Raw genomic sequence first — 8,938 nt, 5'->3', positions numbered from 1 at the left:
TCAAAATAATGCAAAAATAAAGCCGCAGATAAAACCAAAATCCTCGTTCATTTGCTAACAGATAGATAGCACTCTCTTTCAGATAGAGTGTTAGGGAGTTAGCCCCGAAGTTACGGATAACTTCGTCCCTGGAGTGGTAATAAGCTTCCTGTTCTCAGACTAGCTCAGAAGAAAAAACAGTAACGCTATCAAACAAACCGAGAAACTACTAGGCCTACCTCTACTAACTACGATATGAGATATAGCCTACCTGCGAGCCGATAAGCATATTTGTCATCGGATGACAGGGGTTAGTGCAGAAGTGAAGTAGACTGCGCCACGTAACCTTCTCTCCATTTAGGTGATGGGCTTAGCCTACCTAATGTTCCTGATTGATTAGCTACGGAATAATACAGATTTTACAAGTTTTATTTGCTACTTGCTTGACTTGATTGACAAACGTATAATATAGGCCTACATATTAATAAGTGTTCAAAATCAATCTATGGGATTGGGGTTGGTTGGAGCAGCCAAGCTCGTCCAGGGCGGGCACAGATGACTTCCAGGACGGGCCTGGCCCCCCAAAGCCCCCCCCATGCCGCCGGTGTTCCAGTTTAGATGGTGAGCAGGTTAACTTGTGATATTTGCATAAAATCTGTGAATATTCAACAAGAAAGACCCTGCCTACTTGTTAACAACGCTTTGCTCTGCCTCCGCCCTTCCAGTGCTGGAGATTCACATTTTCACAAGCCTACAGTGCATGACAGAATATGAAGCAAGATCTTGCCGAAAACATGCGGGAATCGCTATGTATAATGCATGTCTGCTTAAGCATCCACACAAAATGTTGTGCAAACAGGAAATGTGTCAAAGTAAATCAGCGAAGGTTTTGTTGGGTTTCGAACATGAGTCTCACTGAGGCAAAATGTTCTAAGCAGTAAGCACTATGCACTACACCACAGAGAGCAACACTTAGTCTATTAGACTAGTCTACTAACTTAGCTATCCTGATGTCTATGTTAACTGGTGATAGCCTATAACATGAGCAAACACAGCGAATGCATGCCTTGAATAATGCAGATTCATTTTGCCTCAGTAATTTTGCATCACAAACAGTAACAAATGACCCCATCAGACGTTGCTCATTTTTTGTGCCTCGAACTGCTCACTAAAATAGCAAGCTAGCAGCAATAGTCCACCCTGCTAACCAATTACACCACTGGTTATTTTGTATCTATGCAATAGCATGGTGTTCCTATTAAATGAATGTAGGTCTATGTTGTCTTGTGACAGCTTATTTGTCAATCGATCAAGATATTCATTATAGCAAACATCTAGGCTAAGTGAATGTTTCGCAACAGGCTGCTGAACGAGCAGTAAGTAGGCTAAACTATTTTCTAATTTAGGCTACGTGGGAATCTGAAACAGCAACATCTGTCATCAAACTCTCTCATCAAAGTTTTGTAAGCTACCATGATAACCATTTTGTGTCGTCAAATTAGGACCAACAAATTAAATAATATTTAACTCGGAGAAAATAAGTTTCATGTGTTCACTTCAAATCATTAGACAGCTCACTGCATAACTTCACCGAGACATGACACTAAGTTATGATCATTTTTGCCCATGACTGACGTATTTCATATTATTAACCCCCAAAACGGAATAAAGTGTTAGTGGGACATGCCAGTTTGTTGTACATCAGTTAGGTTTTGGTATGTGAGGCAAAGATGAACCTATTTTGTTGTTTTGAGGCTTGCATATGCCCATGTTAAATTGTGATGGCACCAGTTAACATGGGCGTATATTTCTCACTTATGTTAACCTGTGTTAACTTTGACTAACAGTTCAATATATACATAGAAATCTGGCATTGATTTCAGAGGCTGGTAGTGTAGTGGTATAGACGATGTAGAAGCTAATCCAATCAACTTTCTTGTCCATGCGTGGTTCGAATCCCAGCTAGATCGCTAGTTTTATTTTTTCCGTATGTGTCATATTTGTGGATAATGCTTAAACGGACATGTATTAGACATACACTGGTGATGTTTTCAGCGATATCCGTTATATTGTCTCACTTGCAAACACTTCGTGAAAATGTAGCCTAATATAAACCTGCACTATCGGAGGCAGAGCAGATTAAGAAGTAGCCTAGGCAGGGTCTTGTTGAATATTCACTGATTTTATGCAAATATCACCAGTTAAACTGCTCACCATCTAAACTGGAACACCGGGACTGCTTCCTGTGTATTTAAGGTCTTGTGGTTGTCTTTGCTTCGTCATTATGGTTTTGTCATGTTCCCATGTTTCCTGAGTTTTCAAGAGTAAACTAGTGTTTGATGTATTCTCAAGCATCTTGTCGTGCATTTGGGTCCCAACCTGCTCAGCAACCTGACACATACTGTAGTAGGCTACTCAAACATGTCCTAAAACAACCCTTAACGTTCGTTTTCAAAACTGTGCAACTGAGTGGTTAGTGGTAGGGGTGTGACATTCGAAACCGACGTCTCGAATCAGTGTCGAGGCTTCGAAGCACAAGTGTTTCGAAACACTGCTTCGAAACGTGGTTCAAAACAGCCATGTCATGTGACCACTGCTTCGAAACATCGTTCAAAATCCCCATGTCATGTGACCAAAGTTAAGTGAACCTTCGGTGCATTTCACCGGTGTCGGAAGGCGTGCCCGCGCGTTCAATTAACAGTGTAGTTTTCCCTTAAGCAGTAACCATGATGGTGTAGGTTAGTGAGGGTGTTTTTTGCACGGTAGCCCAGGCTGCTCAAATGTGGTTCGATCCCCGTTTGATTTGTAAGGTATTGTTTCACATCGTATCTGTTTATGTTTTCTTACTTCACCATTAAAGGTGCGATTTGTAGGATTGTTTACGAACGTTCTGTAGGCCAAAATCAAAACACTGGTGAACGTTCTCAAGACTACCAGACGCAAGCCTCTTCTGGGTTGCCAGATGTAATGAAGACTTAGCTAACGTTAGTTGACCTGCAGCTGCTTTAACGTTTCTCCAGCCATGACCCAGCTACACATTACGGAAACAGTGAAAACTAAAAATACCTCTCTAACCAACGTAACATATTTAGCTGAAGTTAGCGGTGCAGATGAAGTTTAGCATAGGCTACCTGTTTTGGAGAAATATGGCCAGCTCTGCGTCAGACTTGATATTCTTAGTTTGACGAAGACGTCACCATCTCAGGAAGCTCCTCCGATGTCCACTTAATTTGTTTCTTGTTTTAATTTTGGAAATTTGCCTGCCTCTTGTAGGCGTTCATGACTACAACTGACAGCTGTTGACAGTTGGCTAATTTGGCAACCCAAATAGGAGGACGCGCCAGCCCATTATTAATACGCTATTCTAGAATTAATCGTTCAAAACATAAACGAAAATTCCAAGAGATTCCGCCCCGTAACTGATTTTTTTTCATGGGTTTTACGGGGTTTCACGGGTTAGAGTAATGTTGTCAAATAAGCCATTACGTCAATTCATCGTGTTTCCTCACTCTCTGACAACATATGGTGATCATTTTTGGAATGGTTACAGTTTATTTTCCATTATTTCCTACATACTGGACCTTTAACCACACAGTTTCAACTAAACTCTCAGAATGGTCAAAAATCGAGAGTTTTTATAAGAAGAAAGTGATTTAGAGAACACATAGTGGCAGCAATAAGATTCTCTTTATTGTGACTTCATGTGGTCTCCCATCCAGTAATGGACCAAGGGCATGCTGCTTAGCTTTTATCAAAGACTGAACACAGGTAACACAGCGAGCCACGAACTTTAAAGACTACATCTCCAATACGAAGCATTTGACAGATTTGTTTCACCCTAAACAGCTCTGAGGTGTTGGAATTGTTTCAAAGCTTCGAAACAATTCGGCACAATTGCTTCGAACGTTTCAGTGTTTCATAAAGCCTCGCTTTGCCCATCCCTAGTTAGTGGTGTTTGTTGATGTTCCAAAACAAGTAGCGTAGCAAAATACAGTTTCTGTCGTGTTTTATTTGCCATTTTGTAAAATCCCATTGATTTCTGTTGGAAGACTCATTGCACGTTGATATTACTGCACCACCATCTATGCTTCAGGTTCAAATATTGAGCGGAAGTTTATACGTGGTTGTGAGGTGTCTGAATAAATAGTTCCACAATAGGCCTAGCAAATAAGAAGGCTGGAAATCATATACATTGCGCCGATATATTAGCAACGAAGACTCACTCTTAGTTTAGGAGTTGTCATTTTTCCTTACTAGGTCTGAATAACTTTTAAGAGAAAACTCCTAGCTAAAATCTTTTAGTGCGATTTAGGAGTACTCCTAGTGGTAAGATAAAAGGCTTTGTGAATATGGCCCCAGGTCTTTATTGCATAGGGCAAGGTCTCTGGCTAACAGTGTGTCAATAACATTAAAACACTTAAATGTTCCACATCATTTTTTTCTCTTCTTTTGTCATAGTTGTTGCTGTTATTGTCATTGTTCTTGAAATTATTTAGTTTCTGGTATTTTACAGCTAAGCGGCCACCTGAAAACGGCAATCCAGCAGTATGTGAGCAGCCATCTGAAACTGGCAATAGAGATCTCCCAGACCAGAGTCACAAAAACTGACAAACGGACAATAAATCTGAGAATAACAGGAAATAGCAATGTGTTTAAAACCAGTAAATCAAGTGGTACATCCAGAACCAAGCAGAACTACCAGGTGAGCACCATCAAGAGACAGTCTGTCTGAGGGAAACAGTATAGGCCTATACTGTACATCTCAGCAGGAGACTTTGAGACTTTTTTTAGTTTTTCATAATGCTGCACATTTGTAAAATACCAGTATTGTCTAACAAAATGAAGGGTTGTACAATATGCACAAGTACCTGAGCAGTACAAAAAAATAGTTATTGTATGGAGATGAGGATATAGTGACCATTTCTGTGAGCTATTTGTTCATCACTACACTGCATTCCTGGGTAAAACAGGAAGATACCTGAGTCTCATACTGGTGAGTTGAATCAGTCATTTTATTAGACCTGAAACTGGAAAGCAACATGCCAATCAGATTACTCAGGAAGCTTATTGCACCAAAGGGCAAAGCAGTTTTGTTGTTTTTGATGTGGCATTACAGTAAGGTTGTGAATGACAGCCAACGAGCATATTATACATGTTTTGTATTATTATACATGTTTTGTATTTCTTAAACGTCTCTGTGTCCTTTTTTCGTCAATGCACCATGTTTTCTGGTTTAACAGAGATACTTTGTGAGCGCTTGTGTTATCGGTGTCCTTTGGCATGTTGTTCAGCCTGTTCCATTCCCAGACCTTGAACTAATCTAAGTCAGTGAAGGCACAACAATCTTTGTGTGCGTCTATATGCCTCCCATTCAGAGATCCTCTCGGCAGTCATTTGCTGACAGAATCCATGTATCCATATCAGTGGATGAAAGATTATGGGAGTAGCCTACACTACACTCAACTGATTACAGCTTTGTGTAGCATAGTAGTTTCGAGGAGGAGTATTCACCTTAAATCTGGTAATTCCTGAAGCAATTATTTCCAACAGACTATCATCGCCCTCTAGTGGTCAGATCTAAAATAGTCTGAAACGTGAAAATGTGCTCACCTTTCTAGTGAATTCTGTGAATGTTTAAAAAACCCTATATTTGCTAGTGGAACTTGTCAATAGACAACTCAAATACACTGTAAAAGGAGGGCTAGAGATGAAAGAAATAGCTCAGAACAGAAGTTTACAGTGTATAATCTGGTGAGATTGTTTATTAACAATATTGTGTTTTTGCATGATCCTTATTGTATTACTAAACAAATACATTAGCCTGACATGGCTGATGTGGATTACAGGGCAGCTTCATGATGTCATTTTAATGAATGTCATTTGTAAAATGTGATATGGCATGACCATTCTCTGGAATTAACAGTAAATGGATTTTCTGTTGGTTCCTCTCCCTCCTGTCACCCACAATGTATAGCCCTATACTGTAACTATCTTATCTAATGTTAGCTTTCCTGTTTTCTGAAGATCAGTGGTGAGAGTGTGTTAAAATTCTCTAAAATGAAAAGTTGCACTGTCCTCAAAGATGAATAAAATCCACACATTTTTATCTATGGCTTGTTTTTATCTTTTTATCCAACCTCATAAAACAAAGGAAAGGGGTCGAAAAAAAGATGGTATTGGTTATTTTTGTTATGGTAATATAATAGCTATAACTTTCTGTAAGTGTACTTCAGTTTTACTGTCAAACTGTGGTGTGTAGGCCTACTGAAAATGCTCTAGATATTTAAGGGAATAAGATAACGGCACCAAATCATAACTGTTCCTTCCTATCCAAGCAAGTAACACATTATTGTGGTCTCCCTCATTCCAAATACTATGTATTTTAAAGGGACACCAGGCAAGCCTGATGCTTTTTCTCTATGAAGCTCTCCCTAGCGTCTGTACGTGTCGATACGTGTGCGAGCCCTCGCTCGGTCTGAAGCTCTTTTCCTTTTCTTTGCATCTTCCGTCAAGGGTTTTCGCTGCTTCTTCGCCGGCTCTGCCATTATACACACGTTTGCAACAATCGCTAGCTGGGTTTCGTTAGCCTGCCTCTGTGCTGGGGATGCAGGATGTAAACTGATCCTGCTTCTCGCGATGTCTGAGACTTTGTGAGACTGAAGGTCGTGTCGTGGAAAATGAACCCACAAGAAAACCAATTAACCTCCAATTAGCACTCTGTATCACGATCACTAGCACTCTGGTGACCGCCATCCAAGAAGACACTGGAGACTGAAGAGAGCTGCCGTTGACCAAGTTTAATTCACAAGTACTGACAATGGACAAAGTCTGACAAAGTCTGACCAAGTACCACCAAGCAGTAGAGTGAATCAAGGTATCTGCAGATAGCCTGTTCCCATGAGAAGGTGCGCACTGAAGGTCTGAACGATTGTGTCTCGCCTTTTATGCTATCCCAGGCCCTCCTAGTTTTCATACGTACGAGCCAATCAGCTAAGTCCGCAGTTATTCCGATCGATCATAATAGTGGATTTCATTTTGACACTTTTCAATAAAAAAAATAAGGTGTTCTCATGCTTCGAGCTAATGCGTGGCTTTAAGCTTGGTGTTCTCATATGTCATTTTAATGTATGGTTTTCCGCTGACCTAACTGGTTTTGACACCTTGAACGGTCACGCCTCGGTGTGATTGTCTCAGCGTACACGGCTTTGATTAATGGCCTAAAGTCTCTTATTACCATATAGTTGTCTCAGTCCCATCATTAGATGGGCTTCTCATGGTGTCTATGTCTTGGGTTCTTTCATTTTAGTGCACTTAGCATCATTTTCCCTATTGCCTGGCGTCAGTCACTTGTCAATGGAGAGTGACTAATACCTGGATTGCGTGCTTACCGATGCTTCGAAGAGCGTGAGATCAGAGAAGGAACTTGCTGAAACGGTGAATAAGATCTGTATTGCGTGTGATTACTATTTCGGGGTGCGTGCGAGCAAAGAGATGACTTGGCGAGCAAAACCCACGTGTGGGTGGGTGCATGAACTTTTAAGGGAACAGGACATCATGTTCTTTTCACTGCCGAGTGGTACTCAGGTCTTTTGCACTTTATGTTGGAAAATTACCACAGTCACGGGTAGGATACACCGAACTTGCAAGCGGGATATTCTTCCTACAGGCAGTAGGGGCGGGCAAGAGAGTCTTCATTTGCCCTGTAATGAGTCATTTAACCATGTGTAGCCTAAAGGAGGCCACATGACGTGTACCTGATGGTGTAGGCCATTCTCATATGCCTGTAATTTTTTAATTCATGAGCTGAGCACTAGAAAGGCAAGTTATGACATGATTCACAGAATGGGAAAGGTGATTTTATGACATGACTCACAAAATGGGAAAGGTGATTTTATGACATGACTCACAGAATGGGAAAGGTGATTTTATGACGTGATTCACAGAATGGGAAAGGTGATTTTATGACGTGATTCACAGAATGGGAAAGGTGATTTTATTATGTTGCTCGACAAGTGAGAAGAGTGCTGTCAAAGTTGTGACAGCCCTCAGATTGTTGAAAAAGGGCAGGTGAAAACTAACTGACTCTCGCCAGATGAATTTCGTTCCGCCTAGCTCCACTCACATCCATCTGGGATTGGTTCCGTTGAGAGTGATTTCAGCACAAGATTGTATGGTAGAGCCAATCAGGACACAGGTGCCATCAATTGTGCTCTGTTTAAAAGATGGCATCAATGAAGAAAAAAAGACATCGGGCGATGGGAGACGAGGTGTGGTATGCCAGACTTAAAAAGTATGCCAACTCAGGGACCTGGCCCTCAGAATTAGGTAACAGGCCTGGCCCTAAGGTGAAATCATGGCACGACCTCTATAAAAAGGTTAGTTTACACTTACAGTACTCTATGTGTTCTGTATGTGTGCTATTATGTTAACGGACTCACTGGATCAATAGGAAAAGTGAACTACCAATCAATGAATGAAAATCAATGAATGAAAACCAGTGTAATTCACCTGTCTTGTGTCTTAGTATGCACAGTATGCATGTCTGCGTTACAGATTAGAGCCCGACCGATAAAGGATTTTGAAGGCCGATACCGATACAAATATTTGTTGATTTAAAAATCCGATATATCGGCCGATATATATATTTTTTTTTTTTCAGAAACGCGCAACAAAACATTAACAGATTTCCCTAACATTAGTTATTTGTAGTTATTTATGAGTATTGACTAAAATAATATGATAATGCATTTCAAAAACAAACTTGTTTATTTTTAAATAATATTGTCACAGTGGAACAGAGGATCATCGAAATATATTAAAGTTCTGATAAATAAAATGTATAAAAATAGAAACTTAAGATATGAAACTTAGTTTTTTGAACAAAAACACAATAACAACAAGTTTCATAAATATAACCTTGAACTAAGACTTAACAATTACAAAACATAATGATGACATT

This window comes from Alosa pseudoharengus, unplaced genomic scaffold (assembly GCF_046254945.1).
Source record: "Alosa pseudoharengus isolate Yale_2024_CS ecotype anadromous, Long Island Sound unplaced genomic scaffold, YU_APseudo_1.1 YU_APseudo_1.1_scf_18, whole genome shotgun sequence".
Taxonomy (NCBI): Eukaryota; Metazoa; Chordata; class Actinopteri; order Clupeiformes; family Clupeidae; genus Alosa; species Alosa pseudoharengus.
The sequence above is the reverse complement of the archived record's forward strand: the minus strand, read 5'-3'. Positions refer to the sequence as shown.